We start from the raw sequence: 18948 nt of genomic DNA on the forward strand, positions 1-18948 counted from the left end.
GAGTCGCCTAGCAACGATCAGCAGCATGATCAAAGCTGTCTCCACAATTCCAACGAGTAAGCATAGACCCCCAAAAATGAAGGGGAAATGATCTCGTGACGGCCGCAATTATGCATTCTTTCCCTTGCTCATCTTGAAAAATCATTTGGGAGAAACCTTCCCACAGAAAGAACAGAGACCCTTTATGTCATACTTTTTCAATTTCATTTCCTTGCCGAGCTCAAGATTCAAAGCACTTCATCGATCCGCTATTTAAGGACTGCCCAAAAGAAATTTCTATGCAGAATGAAGCTTACCTTTTGGTTGGAACATTTTGTTTAATTGTGTGCACTTTAATGCATCCAAATGAACACTAAAATCCAGGAGAAGACTGAAATAACTCCACTCTGTCTGGAGACCCCAGGATTTTCAGAGTTCTCTGTGTTTCTCCTGTGATTTCAGCTTCCGGCCTCCGTTGCAAGAGAAGGCCTTAGGAGGACTTGAAGGGCATCCAGGATTCTGTGGACACTCATCAGCTTCTCACAGCCTCTCCATTTGGGTCCGTACCATGATCTAGTCTTATTTTCCTGACAGCGTGCCCACTTTATCTTGAGATTCTTTTATCCTACAAACCAGAAATCTCACTCCCAAAGAGAGAGCCCAGAATGCACCGAAAAAAGACAATAGCCTGGATCATGTCCATAGGCTTATAAACTAGTTCTCTCTGTACAGGGAAGACACTAAGTATATAGTTCATCAAATTCTCAAATGTGTAACTGAACATAAAGATTTCTTTCTCTCGTAGGTTAAAAAAAAAAAATAGACTGCCAAGTGTCTGTACTTTCAAGCCAATTTTAAGTTGTGCTCTATGCATTCTAGAATTCCTCAGGAAAGTGAAATACAATCATTACAGAAGTACTGACTGCCTCTGAACTGCACAGTTAAAGATGGTGAAAATGGTCAGTTTCGAGTTATGTATATTTTACTATAATAAAATTTAAAATTGAGGGAGTTCTCATCATGGCGCAGTGGTTAACGAATCCGACTAGAACCATGAGGTTGTGGGTTCGATCCCTGGCCTCCCTCAGTGGGTTAAGGATCTGGCCTTTCCGTGAGCTGCGGTGTAGGTCTCGGACACGGCTCAGATCTCGAATTGCTGTGGCTGTGGCATAGGCCAGCAGCTGCAGCTCCAATTCGACCCCTAGCCTGGGAACCTTCATATGCTGTGGGTGCGGCCCTAGAAAAGACAAAAAGACTAAATAAATAAAAATGAAAATAGAAATAGAAAAAAATAAAATAGAACCAAATAGCCATAGAATGTCACCCGTTACGTTGTGTTGATGGCAAGTCTTGTTCCTGCATTCCTGGCAGCTACCTGACGCCAAATCGGCGTTTCCTCCACGACCTTAAGTTCCAGAAATTGTTCTCTATGCTAAGTACATTTTTTGGCCCAACTGGCCATTCAGTCCTATATGTGAACAGGGCTATAAACTACATATGCTGTTAAAATACAAGATTCTCTAGACTCTTCACATCATAGGCCAGTTATTTTGCCCTTCACTGTGGCCAAACAGAATTCCATCTAAATATTGCCATACTAATATAGTTACATCTTTGAATTCCATGCCCACACTCATATTTCCCCTTCTTTATGGATAATCGTCAATAATTTCTGTGACGGGAAATTGCAGTTGTTATTTTCATAACCAAAATTTTTGGGGGGAGGTGCTTTTTAGGGCTTCACCTGCAGCACATGGAAGTTCCCAGGCTAGGGGTCGAATCAGAGCTACAGCTGCCAGCCTACACCACAGCCACAGCAAGATAGGATCTGAGATGGATCTGTGACCTACACCACAGCTCAAGGCAGAGCTGGATCCTTCACCCACTGAGCGAGGCCAGAGATCAAATCTGCATCCTCATGGATCCTAGTCGGGTTCATTAAATGCTGAGCCATGAGGGAATTCCCCAGTCAAATTCTTTAGTGAAGTTTTTGAGTCCCCCCACCCCCACCCCAGTGAGAGGTCACTTATGAGTAGGTATATTTTGACTTTTTTTAGGTTAGACATTCCATAAAAAGTTTCACTCATTTCCCATCTACGGCAGTGAATGGCTTTGGAGATAGTTTTCAGCTGTGTGCTCTCTTAGGCGGGGTCTGCACAGAGCAGTCTGTGGACTTGGGAGAAAGATGGCGGAGTCCAGAGAGGGTAGGGCGTTGCTGAGCAGAGACCTAATGAGACATGGGGGTGCAGGGGACTAGGACAGGCAGATCCATTCCTGGGGAGGGATGTGGGTCCTCAGCAGACCAGGGAAGAGGGCTTAGCTGGAGAGAGGGGTGCAGGCCGAGGGCCTTAGGTGATACCCAGATGAGAAGTGAGCTGCCACTAGAGGCTTTTAAGCAAGGAGACGTATGGCAGGGTACATAGCAGCCCTAAATACCTGTCCAAGTCCTTACTCCTGGCATCTCAGAAGGTAGCCTTGTTTGATAGAGTTCCCTGGTGGATTATCAGGTTAAGGATCCGGCATTGTCACCACTGTGGCTCTGGTGATTCCTGGCCTGGGAACAGCCACATGCCGCAGGTGCAGCCAAACCAAAAAAAAAAAAAAAAAAAAAAGGCAAACTTATTTGAAATAAGGCGTTTTGCAGACATAATTAAGTTTGCAGATCTTGAGATGCGATCATCCCTGATTCACGGTAGGCCCTAAGTCCAATGGCTGGGGTCCCTTTGAGAGAGAGAGAGAGAGAGAGAGATTAGAAACAGACCAAAAAATCTCCGTGGAGATGGAGGCAGAGATCAGAGTGGTGGGTCCACAGGCCGGGGTGGCTGGCATCCAGCAGAGCCCAGAGAGGGCCGTGGGAAGGGGTCCCTTCCCAGAACATCCAGAGGAGCCAGTCTCGCCACACTTTAATCCCAGAGCTGTGGGAGAAGGCGTTTCTGCCATTACTACCCTCCTGCCCCTACCCCGGCTTCTGGTCATTTGTTAGGCGGCCCTTGGAAATGAACACAGATTCAGATCATCAGGTTTGCATTTCAGAAACTGCACTGTGGCTTCAGGGGAGGAAAAGAGCTTGAAGTAAAAGGGAGACAAGCTGGGAAGACTCATCATCCAGATGAAAATTGAGAAGACCCAGCCAGCCTGGCTGGGACGTGGAAGCGGAGGTTATGGAGGCAAAGGCCTTCCACAGACTCTCCACCTCGGGATGGGTGATGAGAATCGAGGACTGACCTACCCAGGAGGAGAGAGGGCCCAGAGGGAGATGTTTCCTGGAAAGAAGGGCAGCTGGGCCCCAGAGGTGGCAGCAAAGATGGGTGTGGATGCTGAGAAGACTCCTCATGGCCAAGTTCAGAAATGAATGACTTTCTCCCCCCCTCCGGCAACCATTAGGCAAGGTCATCTTTGGGAGTGTGCAGAGAAGGGGCTGGGGGCCGGCTGGGAGGTTGTGGCCCAGCTGGGACTGGAAGGTGGAGCAGAAAGCTGAAGGGGCTCGCAGCGTTGCTTGCTCTCAGGAGGGCCCAGTCGGGGTTGACGATCGTGATGTGTAATAACGTGAATTCACTTGGTTGTGCAATTTTTCTTTAGCAGCCATCAGCAGCTTGGACATGGACCAAGGACGGCAGATGGCTGGCCTGATTCAAGATCGGGCTTCCGCAAAGAGCAGTACATAACATTTCAGTTTGTTTCCAATATGAGTTGGACTGATCCGACTTCAATAAGTTCTCTACTGTAAACATCGGCTACAAAAAATACTCCCTAATGGATACACTGTGGCACTGTCGTCTGCTGAGCACTGTGATAGCCTGGAGAATGAATGTGTTATAGCCACGCCAAGAGGATCACCGGGCCAGCAATGGTGAGTGACAGATGCAAGACACCCCCCACCACGCCCCCTGCCCCCCCCTCCCATGTACAAGCAGTATGATTCCATGAACACAAAATCCATTCTGCCCAAGGGTGCACATGTGGAGTAAAACTATAGAGAAAAGCAAGGAGATGATTCTCCCTCAAGTCAAAAAGTGGTAACTTCTGATGGGGAAAGGTGGGTGGTGCTGAAGAGGCGGCATTCTCTCTCGGGACTTGAGTGATTACTGGTGGTTCCTTTTCTGCTATTCAGTAAAATACATGTATCTTGAATGCATTTGTAAGTCATAGGTCGTACATCATAATGAAAGAAGGGGAAAATCTCTGGGACTGCAATAGCATTCAACATCATTTTAATTCTCTATAAAATAAAGTTTCCTTAGTATTCTCCTCCCCCCCCACCCCACCCCCGTGGCAAGCATTAGCAATCCAAATCAAATTTTGCTAAAAAAATAAAATAAAATAAGTGAATTATTCATTTGTGGCCTTCAGGCCTGGCTAGGTCCAGGTGCTGAAATGCTACCTAATGGCATCTGTCTCTTTCACAACTTGGCTCCATGTTTCTCAGTGCCTCAGTGCTGTCTTCAGTCTCAAGAACTGATGAAGATGGATTTCTAAACAAACAAATCTCTTTGTTAGGAACTCTAGCCAAAGCCACATCTGGCTATCATCATGGGTCACAGACTCTTACCTAACCACTCACTGTAGCCAAGGAAGGGATATGAAATGCTCTCTGACCAGGCCTGGTCCCCAAGGCTCCCCTTGAAGTTTGCTATCACAGGGCCTGAAAGTGATAGTTGGGTGTTCCCTAAAGAAAATTTGTAAGACAGGGTGGACTTAGGAGCAGACAAAACCCATCACTGTCCACTGCATGCCTTTCCACCTTCGGTGCTCTCACCAAACAGTAATTTCCTTTCACTGCCTGCTCCTGTATTTCAAGCACCTCACACTTCCTTTCCAGCCCTTTCCCAAATAAAAACCAAAGGCAAACAAAATAAACAGAATAGTTCAAGCAAGATCCAAGAAGTTTCCGTTGTGGCACACAGTAGGTCACGGACCCGACGTTGTCTCTGTGAGGATTTGGGTTCGATCCCTGGCCTCACTCAGTGGGTTGAGGCATTGCCACAAGCTGCAACATAGCTTGCAGATACAGCTCAGATCCGGTGTTGCCATGGCTGTGGCATAGGCCAGCAGCTGTACCTCCAGTTTGACCCCAGCCCAAGAACTTCCATGTGCCACAAGCGCAGCCTTAAAAAGAAAAAAAGAGAGACCCAAGAATTTAGAAGGAAGCAAAATTTAGAAAGAATGCATGAAAGAAGCTATTTTTCCCAGCCTTCAGCCTCTCATTAATTACCTACTGGAGCTTTGGGTCAAAGCTTTTTATCAGCCCAGATATATAACTGCTAGCAGCTTATGGACAGTAGATTCCTGCTGGCATGATGCAGTAGATTAGAATGTGACATTCTGCTTGGCAGGACAGTGAAGGGTGCCAGAATGACCAGGCTCCCTCAGCTTTGCCCATCGACCAGCCCTTCTGTCTCAGAGCCTCAGGGGGACAAACAGAGCTCCCTGTGCTCCTTAAAGTGAATAAAGGAGAAGGGTCACTAGTGCCCTGGGAGTGTGCTGCACAAAAAAGATTTCCCCCAGAGGGAAAAGGCAAGCTGCCTACCAGTGACCAAGCCCTCTGGGGCTCCAAGCACCACTCCAAGATAATCACAACCAAGCAGGTCTCCAGAATCACGCCTGTGCTGCCGACACCGCCAAACTGCAAGGTGGATCTGTGCACATTTAAAAGCATCCTGAGAACACTCACTCCTTCCCGCCACCCTCCACTGGAACCAAGTGTTAATAAAAATCCACTGAAACGGAAGCTTCAGCCTCAGGACCTCTTCTTCCTCAGGAAGCCCGTGAGAGCAGAACCTCCACAGCCGGGATAGTTCTTGCCAATTAAAGCAACCAAGAAAGAGAAAAGTCTGTCTCTTTTTAATAATTACCAGTCATCATTTCACAGCAAAAGGCTTTGTGGTTTCTGTCACAGATGATCAGATTAAATTAACATCTTGAAAACCCACATGATTATTCCACAGATACACCTTAGGCTCCCTCGGAGGTGCCAAGCACTCTGACAGTCTCTGGGGGCCCCCCAGAGATACTGCTCCCGCCAAAAAAAAGGTATTCCCAGGAACCGTCGTCTCTAGCAGCATTTTCAGGTGACACGCAGGCGGTGGTGAAGATGGAATATTGGAGTAATCTCTTTTTTAAAATCGCTCATCTCCCGGAAAAGAGAATTAAAAATGCAGCTGTCCCATGGGCACAGGGCCCAGGACTGGCAGTTAACAGCCGCCCTTGCACCACATGGGGAGCTCCCTCCACTCCTCCCCCCACTCCTCAGCGGCGGCGGTGTCCATAGCCCAGGTGCCAAGAGGGCACCGGGCGCCCAGGCCAGGCTGCGGGAGGGAGGTGAGCTCCTTTCCTACCCTCTCTCCCTCTTCCCTCAACCTGTTAGGCCCTCAGAGGCATCGTTCCCCCCCACCCCCCCACCCCCGGACCTCCATTGAAATCCTCACTCCCAGGCACAGGACTCCCCAGCACAGGGCTGTATTTGGAACCTTGGAACCGGAGCCGTTAAAGAGGTGATTAAGTTAAAATGAAGTCATTAGGGTGGCCCTAATCCAACAGGACTAATGTCCTTATAAGAGGAGATGAGGACACAGATGCAGGCATAGGAGAGAGCATGTGAGGACACGCGGAAAAAAAGGCCAGGAACCAGCCAAGGAGAGGCCTCTGGAGAAACCCCTGCTGCTGACACCTTGATCTTGGACCCTGGCCTCTGGGACCCTGAGGAGATAAATTCCTGTTGTTTAAGCCACCTGGCTGTGCTCCTCGGATGTGGCAGTCCTAGCAAAGCCGGTCCACCAGCCTGCGGGCCGAATGCAGGCACTCTCAGGGCTTTAGGAGCGCCCCTTTTTACCTCCCAGTTTGCACAGCCTAGGCAGGTACAGTGCAGGAGACGTCCCGCTCTTCAGACTGCAGTGATAGACTCTACTAAACCCAAGCATGTGCAGTGCCCCCCCACCGCACCTCCCCCCAAAAAGCTTACACAGGGCCACCAATCCTGTCTTCTCCCTCTTGGCTCCCCCTTCTCCCTCCCACAGACAAGTCCCCAGAGGGTTGGAAGGATTTTGAGATGTTGCATAACCTGGCTTGGAGGAGCCCATGGAGCTTTTGCTGAATCTGGCTTCACGTGATGCTAACAGATTGTGAACTATACATGTGCCAGTTTCCCCCTCTGCCAGACCATTTTTAAGTTACGTGTGCACAGAATGGCATTTAAAGGCCTTACATTTCTCTCAAAGGAAAGAAAAGAATGAAAAATAGCCCACGAGGCTCACAAAATGTGAGCCAGAGCAGCTGATGCAAAGTTTGGGGTGGGTTTTGTTTGGTTTTTGTTGGGGGGGCAGGGCTTTGCTCCTGGGTTTTGTTGTTTGCTTTGGGCCTGAAAGAAGGGAGCAGGGAAGAGAAGAGAACCAGGTTACAGGCAGGGATTCAAGAAAGTCATTTCTGAACTAGACAGGGAGGGCTCAGGCCTCCTGGAGGCCAACAAGGGTGAGCAAGTTTCCAGGGTCCCCTGAGCAAGCTTTGGGGGTCCCTACTCGATGACCCTGCAGGCAGCACAGCTGCTGGGGCTCAGGACACCCAGCCTCCACCTCAAAACCACCCTCTCTCAGTCTGTGGACATGTGGTTGCTTTTAAAAAAAAAAAAAATGTTTTCTTAAGAAGACTTCCTGTTATGTTCAAGGAAGGCTTGGGCCGTTTTATTATTAAGCAATTTTCTTTTTAAGTTTAAAAAAAAAAAAGCCACATTTCCCCCAGACTAAAATCTGCCTTACTCAAGCATCCATGTCTTAAATCTCCTATTTTCTTAAGCCCTTAATTAAACCTTCCAAGAGCTCGCCCATGTTTAATTTGCATTCTGAAACAGAAAATCTAATGTGTTTTAACGTTGTCTGCTTCAGCCGAAAAGGAAACTGTAAATTTATACAGTCTGGTTTTTAAAAAAAAATTGGCAATTGCATCCTAATGAGTCAATGGGGTTCCAACGCCCAGGTCCTTAGCCTCCCATTCCCCCCCCTTCCTGCCCTCCTCGCCTCCCTTCTCCCTCACCGCCTACTTTTCATCCTCTCCACCCTCCGAGCCCCCCTCCAGCTCTACTTCCCCCCTCCCCCTCCGCCTCCCTTCCCCCTCCCCCTCCGCCTCCTCTTTCAACTCCCTTTCCTCACCGCCCTCTGCTCCCTTCGCCTTCCGCCCCCTTCCCCCTCCGCTCCCTCCCCCTTGCCCTCGCCACCTTCCCGCCGCAACCCCAAGTTCCCGCTTCCTCCTTCCAACTCCCTCCCCCACTCCCACCCCCTTCTCCCCTCTTCCCCTCCCTCCTCCCATCCCCCCTCCCCCAGCCCCTCGCGGGGGGAGGGGGGAAACAAGCCAGGAAAGGTCACGTGGCCTCTTCGGCCCGGGGCCTGGGGAGGGGCGGCGGCCGAACCTGTTCTTTGTTAAGAGGTCAGCACCAGCTTCCAGCGCCGCCGGGAAGGAGTTACCGACGACCTTCCAAGAGCGGCGCACTCGCAACCCCGGCCCCTCCCCCACGCCTGACTGCCCGATGCTCTCTAAAGGCTCAGTTCCCAAAACTCTGCTCCGGCTGAACGTTTCCTCCCAGGGATCCTAGGGCCCTCGGGAGGGCGGCGGCTGCGGAGAAACGGGAAAGGGGGGCCGAGGCGTTGGGCTTTGGAGGTGTGGCAGGAAGGTCCGGGGATAGATGGAGGGGGAGCGACAGAGGTAAAGAAAGGGGGAGCTTCTCAGAGGCGGAGAGGCCTGTGGGAGCCCTTGGAGACGGAGGTGGAGGATCTAGGGAAGGGAAAATCAGGCCCCAAATTCCAGGGCTCTCTGTCCTGCGGGTGGATACCACACGGCTTCTCTGCATTTCTGTTGAATGTCAAAAAGATGAAGTTCCCGCCACCCCGTTTGAGAGCCACGCCCGCTACCCAGCCCTATAATTAAACTTCCAGTAGGGCCACGGCGGTGTCTGGGCCCTGGAACCGCGTGCGCTGCGTACCAGACCGGTGAATGGAACCTCCGAAACCGCCGGTACAGTGTAATCTTGATGAGAGAGGATCGCAAAGTTCATTCTTAAGCCACCTGATGAAATCTTGGTCACTTTACTGAGGCTTTACCGCTTACAGTGTTAAAGAATGTTCATGCTTCCTACTATTAAACCCAGCATAGCCAATTTTCTGTCCGAGCAAATAAAAACTCCCAGACAAAACCAAGGGTAACATTTGCGTGCATAACATGTTTTTCTCTGCAGAAAGAAATGTTCCATCCACACATGGGAGGGGAGAGGAGAGGTGCAAAAAAAGTGGGACTCGCGCTGTCCACATAGCTTAGCGCGCTGATTTTGTTACTTAGCTTTAAAAATATTTTTCTAGGTCACTAAATATTTTTCAAAGGCATACTTTTAATGATGGCTTGAAGTTCCCCTGTATGGGATTTTAAATGCCTGAATGTATTAACCCTTCCCCTGTTGCAGAGCATTCTTCTTGTTTAACCCTGAAGAAATACAGCCTCAATTACCTTGTGTGTCATTACACACCTTACCTCCTCAGTGCAAAAACATGAGTACAGTTTCGTCCTGCCATGAATAAGTGTGCTGGCTGCTTGCTTTGGGGTTGTCTGGAATTCCTGTTTGAAGCTTTCCAGTGTTACAGGCAGAAAAAACATTGACCAAGTTTCCAAGCCAAGAGCCGCTTCCGGTCCTCTGAGATCTCAGATCCGAGACGAGGTTGGCCTGAAGGGGGATCAGGGATGCTCCAGATGCCTGAAGCGTCTGAAAATACCCGGGAAGCCCAGTCTTGGAGAAGGAGCCCCGATGGGAAGCTCTCTCTCTCTCAGAACACTGTTTGCCACGTTCCCTGGGATATCCAGCAAAGCTGAAAGGTTCGTGGTGAGGACTGGCAGTTTCCCCTCTGTTGTTTTCCTGTTAAATAGGTAGTTTTTGTGTTTACAGACACATGCACTTGTGTGTGTAAGTGCCTTTTTAGGACCTGCAGCATATGGAGGTTCCCAGGCTAGGGGTCTAATCAGAGCTACAGCTGCCAGCCACAGCCACAGTCACAGCAACTCCAGATCCGAATGGCATCTGCAAAACCTACACCATAGCTCACGGCAGTGCCAGATCCTTAACCCACTGAGGGAAGCCAGGGATCGAACCGGCCTCGTGATAGATGCTAGTCAGTTTCATTTCCGCTGAGCCACAGTGGGAACTCCACGTGCACATTTTAGAGAGAGGGTGGATATCACTGATACTGTATGAATTGAGTGACTTTAAAGACACAAAACTGTGTGGCAGGACAAGGAGGCATCACAGTGAAAAGACATCAGTCCCTGCCTGTTAACGACAGACTTCACACCTGGGAGCCCTCAGGATAACGGGCTGGAATGAGTCCTTCTTTTTGAGCCCATCGTCATAAGCTACCTCTTCCCACACTTCAGCGTGGACTCAGAAGAGATGTGAGAACAGTGCACAGCCTTTCATATCACAAAGCAGGATCCCTCCACGTCTGTCTGCATGTGGAGAACTCATTTCAGAGCCATTCTTGTATCTCTACAGAACACACACCTAGTGAGATTTTTGTTCTTTTAATCAACAGTTCTGATATTACAGTGACCAGTCGTGTATATCTATCCGAGAGAAGAGAAGAAATATCTCCGCACAGACTCCTGGATGAATAAAAGCCAAAACTTGGAAACAACCCAAGTGTCCATCAGCAGATAAAAGGATGAACAAGACATGACCCGTCCATACAATGGAATATGAGTCAGCCTTAAAAAGACACGAAGTACTGATTCAAGCTAAAATGTGATGGCACCTCAGAAACAGTATGCTGGGACACAAAAGGCCACCTGTTATTTCTATCAAATAGAAATGTCCAGGAAAGGTTAACCTATAGAGGAGTTTCTGTTGTGGCTCAGTGGTGTCAAACCTGACTGGCATTCATGAGGATGCAGGTTCAATCCCCGGCCTCGCCCAGTGGGTTAAGGATCTGGCTTTGCCATGAGCTGTGGTGTAGGTCCCAGACGCGGCTCAGATCCCACATGGCTGTGGCTGTGATGTAGGCTGGCAGCTACAGCTCCAAATTGACCCCTAGCCTAGGAACTTGGATGTGCCGTGGGTACAGCCCTAAAAGAAAAGATTAACCTATAGAGACCTAAAGAGGCAGGAGGTGGCTTAGAGGTTGTTGCCAGCTGTAGGAGGGGAGGAAGGGGGAGTGGCGGCTAGTGACAACCACGTTTCTTTTGAAGCTGATGGAAATGTTTGAAAACTGAATTTGTAGTGGGAGTTTCCATTTTGCCTCAGCGAGGTACAAACGCAACTAGTATCCATGAGGATGTGGTTTGATCCCTGGCCTCACTCAGTGGGTTAAAGATCTCACATTGAGCTGTGGTGTAGGTCACAGACACAGCTCGGTTCCGGTGTGGCTGTGGCTGTGGCATAGGCTGGCAGCGTCAGCTCTGATTTGACCCCTAGCCTGGGATCGTCCATATGCCTCGGGTGCAGCCCTAAATAAATAATAAAAATAAAAAATAAAACTAGATTTGTAGCCATGGTTTCAAAACTAAATATACTAGGAAATAACGACACTCAATTGTACATTTATCGTGATGGATTTACGTAAGTTGTATCTCATAAAACCATTTTTTAATGCAATGGTACAAGGCAGTTTTTGCAGGTACAGTCTCTAAGTGAAAAGAGGTCTCTAAACACAGACCTTTTAAAGACAGAATACCTTCAAAATAAGCCACCCTGGAGTTCCCTCGTGGTGCAACAGGTTAAGGATCTGGCATTATCACTGCAGTGACTTGGATTTGGTCCCTGGCCGAGCAACTTCCATGTGCTGTGAGCGCAGCAAAATAGTAATGATAAGCCACCCCAACCCTAGCCCTAGCACTTGGTAGATAATCAGCGGCAGACGCTGGCCTTTTCTTGGAGACGTTTCTCTGCCACCCTGCTCCTCGATGGAATCTGGGCCCTCCTCGCTGTGTGAGTACACGTGGGCTCAGTCCTCCTCGTCTTCCGTGCCGGCCTGCGTCCTGCCCTGTGGTGCTGTGCTTGGCCGCCTTTCCCAAACACCCTGCAAGATACCCCAGGAATTGATCTCATTGGCGATTTATGCAGTTAACTCCCACTCCTGAGGCTCAGGTCTTCCTCCGAGGAGACTCACACACTTAGCTGAACTCGTTTGTTCCCTTCTTTCTGGATAAGCCAGCATCACAGTCAGAAGCACGCTGTCCGTGGAACCCAGGACCCACCCACATATTTATGTGTGGGACCAAAGCGCGAGACCAGCCTTACGCTTACATAAGGCCTTTCCTTGTTCCACGCTTTTTTTTTTTTTTTTTTTTTCAGTGCTTGTATTCACAACCAGCTAATTATCTGAGCAACTCTTTGTCCTCTTTCTGGAAAATATTGATCCACGGGGGTCTTAGGCGGTATGTGGAGACCTGTTGGTTGTCACAAATGGATGGGACTCATGGATAGAGACCTCTCAGGCCCCCAGTGGCCCAGGTGCCAGGGCTGAGGAACTCTGATCTCCAGGCTCCAAGTTCCTAGCCGGTGAGGATCCACTAACCAGGTCTTGAGGTTAAAGCAGAAACAGGCTGAAGGAAAGCTCTCCATAAATGATGAACGCGGCCTTGTTCCTGGCTCTTCTTTCTGCTTCTTGACGTGCTCACCTTCTGTCCTCTGAATCCAGTGCAGGCGCTTTAGGTCCCCCGCCAACCTAGCTCATGACTCGAGGCTCGACCATGTTGTCAGTATTTGCACTCAGTGGATTTGCACAGGCGTCCATCCGCGGAACTCAGGTTCAAGGGTATTTGTGGTTGCCTGAGAACACCACTCAGTCCCCCTGATTTCAACCAGCTTCCTCCGCAGGGGGGCTGGTCCCCAGGGGAGTGGGGGTCTTTGTTTTGGGGGCCTGAGGTTGCTTCCTTTGGCTTTGGGTTCAAACTGTTCTGAATGAAGGCCCACTCTGCCCACACGCCGTCCATGGCCTGAGGGACAAGGGCCTAGCTCCCCACTCTGCCCGGTGAGTATGCCCGTGTTGTCCCTCTTCCTGCCACTTGGCTCCCATCCGCCCCTGGGCCTCCCTCATGCGGCTCCCTCCTGCCCTGCCTTCTGCTCCTTTGGAAAGTTCCTCATCTCCAGCCCTGCTCCAACTCTCTTGAGAACCCAGAAACTGTCCAAGAGGCAGCACATGGGGCTGCTTCTACTTCTGGCCCCACTCACCCCACACCTAAATCACACATCCCCTGAGCTTTAAAAACACCTACTGCCTGAATCCTACCACAGGGATCGGGTCTTTTTTTGGTCTGGGATGTGACTCAGAATTTTTAAAAGCTCCTTGGGGATTGTCACATCCAAGGCTGGGGTCCCTTTCACCCCCTTGTTCGTTCCCAGTGCACCACTGCTGCATTTCTTTGCTCTGCTCCCTTTGGAACCACTCGCAGAACTCTGGGTTTCTCTCTCTTTTACCTTGTAGGTGACTCTTTGCGGAGGCATTTTCCTAGAAATTAATATTCTAGATTTTGATTCATGGAGGCTTCTCCTAGGGAAGAAATAGTGCCTGATTCTTGCTGGGGGAATGGATTTCGGGAACATTTCCTTTAAAATATGTGTTTGATTAGGTCAGCTCTGCACTGTTGGCATCTGAGACTGGCCCATGCCCTGTGTGCCATAGGTTGATGAGCAGCTTCTCTGGTCTCCACCATCAGATGCCAGCTGCATCCCCAGCCCCGAGCTGTGCAGTCCCAATGTCTGCAGACACTGCCTGTGAACCTGGGGGAGCAAAATCACCCCGGTTGAGAACCGCTGACTTACAAGTATACAGAAGTATGTTTCTGCTCTGCTGATCTTGAACTTCCTTTAAGAAGGTGCTTTTTCAGAGTACCCATTGTGGCTCAGCAGGTTAAGGATCCAACGTTGTCGTCACTGTGAGGATATGGATTCGATGCCTGGCTTTGCCCAGTGGGTTAAGGACCTGGCGTTGCCACAAGCTGCAGCATAGGTCACAGACACAGCTCAGATCTGGCGTTGCTGTGGCTGTGGTGGAGGCCGGCAGCCGCAGCTCCGATTCAACCCCTAGCCCAGGGAGTTGATATGCCGCGGCTGTGGCCCTAAAAAGAAAAAAAATCTTTTTTTTTTTCAAAATGTTTTTCAGTCTTATTTAATTCCAAAACAACTGCGTTTTGCTGAGGTGGGAAAGAGGGGGCCATAGCAGACCCACTGGAAGAGGAACAACCGGGAACAGGGCACACAGTTGAGTGAAATCAGCAGAAGCACGATCTGGGGGTTGTCTCCCCGCCACCCACCAAGGCTCAGGCCTTGCTTTGCAGGAATCCACAGGGCTGGTCATGGGCCCGGGCACCTCCCGAGTTCACTTCTGCCTCCCAGCCAGGCCAAGGCGAGTTCCTCTCTCTGGGCGGCATGTGGTCCTTCCCTCACCAACCCTCGGCTTCCACACACCCTCAGACACCCGAGGGACGCGATGTGGCCAGGTCAGGAACAGTTTGTCACTTCTGCGTGACGGGGCACCATCAGGCACAGTGCCCTCTGAGCTGGTCTCTGTGCAAAGCTGTACCAGGAAAACCAGATAACGACGAAGCGTTTTAAAAAATAAACGGAGCGTCAGTGGCATTTTAAACATTTGCAACATTTCTGGAACTATGTTAGGAATTTCAGAAGCGACTCTGGCCCTTGGCTTCTTCCTCCTGAATTGTTGGCGGGGACGTGCGCCAACCTCGCTCCCTTTCTCGGACTCGTGTGCAGCACCCTGCCGTGTGGACATGTGTCCATGTGTGACTTACACAGAGACTCGCTGCATGAGCCGCAGAATGCAAACGCAGGGGCCTTTGTTCTAAAGCAGGACAAAGGCGGTTTCCTTGCTCCTGCAGTCTCTCTTGACCTGTCTTGGTGTTTCTGCCTCCGGTGTCCCACTTCTCTGGGCACAGCATACTCACAGGGGGGCCCTCACAGGTGCCAGGGCACCGTGACTCAGCAAATGGCACTCAAGCCTGATGACCCCAACCACGCCCCCCCAGCCCACCCCCACCCCCCACCCCCTGGGCAGAGGTAGCAGCTGTCCTGGGCGTGGGCAGGAAGTGGGCGCCACCGAGGGCCCATCCTGAGGAGCCTCCCAGCCCCAGGTCCACACTCCGTTATCCTCAGACTTCACTTCAAAAACACACACTCAGAGATAAAATTATGATGGCTTTCCATATGGCAGCTTCGGGGTATTAGACCCCAAGGCAGGGCCCCATGTAAGCATGGGACCTTGTGCCACTGAAATGTCACATGGCCACATACCTGGCTCTGATTACTCCTAAAGCAGCAGCCAATCTTTTTTAGAACTAAATAAAGGATGAAGAAGACATTTTCCAAGTCACAAGATGATGCAATAACCAGTTGCCCAAATAAGTTTTTTATGAACAGAATTAGCATTGCAAGCACTTTTGTTTTTCTCAGCTGCCAGATTCTTCTCTCACATTGCTAGTCTCTATACAGTGAAAGCGTGCAGGATACATTTAAAAAAAAAAAAACAGCTTCCTTTTTTTATAGTTCCTGCCATGTATTTCTTGATTGATTTGTAAAGCAGCCAAAAAAGAAGGAGGAGTTGTAGTTTGTATTGAGACTGGAATATAGACACTTCACAAAAGCAAGTTATCCGTTGCTCAAAATACAATGAACTCGCTTGCAGGGAGTCTGAAAGGGCCTCCGCAGTGCTGATGAAAGGGGAAAGGGTGACGGTAACAGATTGTCACCAGGCTCAGCCCCTTCTCATCCAGTGTTTTGGTGTTGGAACCTTGAACCTGCTGCGCTGGAATCTGCCCAGCCTCGAGGACCAGAGCCCCAGGGCTGCTGTCTTGGGCATCTGCCTTTGTAACAAACACCCCAGATGGCCTGACACACTCACCCTGGGACAAGAAGCACAGCCCAGCCACAGCGACTGGACTGTCACTACACCCAGAAGCGGGAGGAGCCCCTTGAGCTCGGGCTGCTGGGTGGGGTACCAGGCCACGGACACACTCGTCTGAAGGTGTCCCCACCCGCCATGGAGGCGTGGAGTCACAGAGCAAAATGCCAAGGGCGTGGGCACCCAGCTCCTGGCCCTAAACTCACACCTCCCCGGCCCCCCTGGGTTCAAGGCACACATTCCAGAAGCTCCACCCCAGCGTCACCTCCTGAGCCAGTGCTGAGAAACACAAAGGCTCTTGGTGCTTGCCTGTTTACCGTCCCTACGTGCCACAAGCGAGGAAATGCCAAATGCAAAGACCGTGTGCTCGGGAAAGGCCCTCCTGTCGTCTTAGCAGGTGCCCTTCCTAACTTTAAAAAACCTTCCACCTGCGAAATGTTTGTGTTGGATTTTGGAGACCAGAAACTGCCAATTTGGTCAGTTTTCTTCACTCTTTCTTAGACACGACTCTCTGTAGTTGCAAACATCTTTCGCTGGGGGAGGGGTGGATAATTTGCCCTGGACTCAATGGACATTTGCTTCTGACCGGCCTGAACACCATCTCCCCATCGCGTCGGTTCACCCAGCTTGCGCCCATCGCCTCCAGGACACACACGGGAAGGAGCTGCTCCCTGTTCTGTCAGCACGTTTGTTTGTCAAAGGATCCCATCTAGCGACACTTGGCTCTCATTCCCTGAAATTTTTTGCCCCAGGTGGTGGGTTGCTTTCATTTAAACTTCCAATACACTTTTAAAATACAAGGGCACCAAGAAGTCCTAAATGCAAGCGAGAAAAAGATAGGTGTAGGGCAAAAGAGGAAGAAAATTAGAAGACGGTGCCAATAACTGCTGAGAAGCTTTCATCAATTCTGCAAGACGATGACAACGGTGAACAACCCGGCAAGTGTTTCGGAGAAACGCACAGGAAGCAAAACCCACTGCGAGCCGGTCGGAGCTGGTCTTTCACAGTGTAAACTCCTTCAGGCAGGGGAGTTGTCAGAGCCCTTCTGTAACCCACACACTCCGCACAGACGATGCCTCCATCCCACCCTCCAGCAAAAGACTTCCAGGCAGGTGTAAGGGGACAACACTGCTTTGAAGCAAACCAAACACCCAGGCCGTGCGTGCGGGGAAGGGCAGGAACAAACCGGGCTCTTCCCCAGGGTGGCTGGTCTTCGTTTGTGTCTTTCATCCCCCTGGCTTCTGGTTCTCCATCTTTGAGTCAGCAAAGAGGAAATGTCAGGGAACTCTGCAGGGACACTGCGATAGGGGCAGAGGCAAAAACGCAACATCTCTCCTGCTCTTTACTCAGAAATCTTTGCTTGATGTAAGGAGGCCCCGTTCAAAGCGAAGGACTCTTTGGAGATCCTCCAGATAAGCAAGAGACACAGAGTAAACCAATTCAAGGTCAGGCGGACGGGGTTCTGCTGGGCTGGGTTTGGCAGCACAGCCCCCAGCTCTTGGGTACACGCGGGCGTCTGGTAGCTGGGTGTCTCTGCCCAAGAGTCACTTTGCATAAGGATCGAAGGTGCAGGGGAGCGTCAGCCAAGGACAGCTGCCAAAAATAGCCGGCTTCCAGGGCTGCAGAGGATCTGCAAGAGCAGCGTAAAAGGACCCACGTCACATCAGTCAACCCATCCATGCCAGGCAGGGGGCTAGGTTCTAAAACACCCCTCAGGAAGCGTTTTAGGACGCGTGTTCATCTACTGGAATGCAAAGTGCAGCTGCAGTTCAACCAGCTGAAAGAAAGAAAGGTGCATTTCAGAAACTCAGCATCTCTAGTTGAGAACCACTAGGGTAAGATGACTAGTAGAGCAAACCAGCCCAGTTAGCATCCTGAGACAGCCTGCTCAGAGTCTCTGGGGTGGAGGTGGGGTGCGCGTCACTCAGCCCTGTAGGGACCTGGATCTCTTCCATCTTGGGCTCTGCCGTCCACCAGCCTCTGCATCCTCAAGTCTAACAGGGGAGATGAGAGGCGGTGGCAGGCGAGGGAGCTTCCGGAAGAGCCAGAGAGCACGCCTCTTCCCCCGTTCCCTGGCCAAGACTGTCAGGAGGCCTCTTGCAACTGCAAGGGAGGGGGGAATGCCAGCCGGCTTCATGCCCAGCAGAAACCAGAAACAGTAATGGGGTTTGACGAGGGCACGTATGCTCTGTCACACATAAATGCTTGTAAATGTCCCCTCTCCCTCGAAAGAAATCTCTGGAAAGATACACACCGATCCAGGCATGCAAACAGTTGGGGAGGGCAGCTGGGCGTCTGACAGATGGGAGAGGGCAGGACGGTTGCTTTTCCCTCTCAGACCTCTGAGTTTTATACCACAAGCGTGCATCCCTGTTAAAGAAGAATGGATTCTCACTTCACGTCTCAATAATGAAAATAATGAAAGCTCAATGCACACAACCCCCCAAGTGGACGTAAGTACTTTCGCAGGTGAAGGTAACATGACGTGTGTTCTGGAAGGCCAGACTGTTGTCTTCTGAGGGGATCAAAGACAGAACACTGCAGATGCAGGCAGTGTTCTGAAGAGGTTTTCACCAAAATGGACCGTACCTGCCTTTTCAGCCAGTCTCCCATCTCTTCCAAAGGAAACAGAACCACCTTCTGAAAACTGGGACCAAATCGAGTCTCTGTGAAAACATAGTATTAAAACAGCTCGGAAAGATGTTAGCAGAATTCACGATTGTAAAAACGTCTATTTCACATGAGTTTCCTCTCTTCCAGTTTGAAAGGTTCTTGCTATAATAGGCATTCTTATTAGGATTGCTAAGCATGTCTTGCTTCATGTTCACAAACAGATAAACAATATAGAAAGGTTGTTTTGGAGATTTGCAATTCTTGCTGAAGGAAAATCCCCCACTAGAACTTTCGCACACTTTGTTTCTGGTAGAATCCTAGGAGATAACAGACGTTGTTTATAGATGTGATGTTTTGCTGCTTTTTGCCTTCTTTCCTGATCATCAAAGTCCTTGCCAGAGGTCTCCCCTCCCCCTCCTCCTCAGTGTTTCCAACTCAGTTGCTGGCTACAAAGGAGAAATGCATGGGCTTGTGTTCT

At 50.2% G+C, this 18948-nt stretch overlaps 1 protein-coding gene and 1 long non-coding RNA gene across 5 annotated transcripts in view; one reads left to right on the plus strand and one right to left on the minus strand.

Moving 5' to 3' along the window:
• The window catches only part of LOC106506885 (uncharacterized), a 545630-nt gene extending 535829 nt beyond the window's left edge, over nucleotides 1-9801 (minus strand). Inside the window, exon 1 of one of the 2 annotated variants that reach the window (XR_014836077.1) lies at nucleotides 9487-9801. The gene's annotated coding sequence lies outside the window, so the exon portion shown is untranslated. Of the gene's footprint in view, nucleotides 1-8374; nucleotides 8537-9486 lie in introns of those variants that run through there. The other variant, XR_002340917.2, reaches the window with a different exon arrangement.
• The window catches only part of LOC146394351 (uncharacterized), a 98457-nt gene that overhangs the window by 41842 nt on the left and 37667 nt on the right, over nucleotides 1-18948 (plus strand). For all 3 annotated transcript variants that reach the window (XR_014836121.1, XR_014836119.1, XR_014836120.1), the window contains one exon: nucleotides 3559-3829. This is a non-coding gene — a long non-coding RNA (uncharacterized LOC146394351). Of the gene's footprint in view, nucleotides 1-3558; nucleotides 3830-18948 lie in introns of those variants that run through there.

The sequence above is a fragment of the Sus scrofa genome, chromosome Y (genome assembly GCF_054392235.1).
Source record: "Sus scrofa isolate SSC_HxYL_T2T_F1_AM1 chromosome Y, Sscrofa_HxYL_maternal_Yorkshire_Landrace_v2.0, whole genome shotgun sequence".
NCBI lineage: Eukaryota > Metazoa > Chordata > Mammalia > Artiodactyla > Suidae > Sus > Sus scrofa.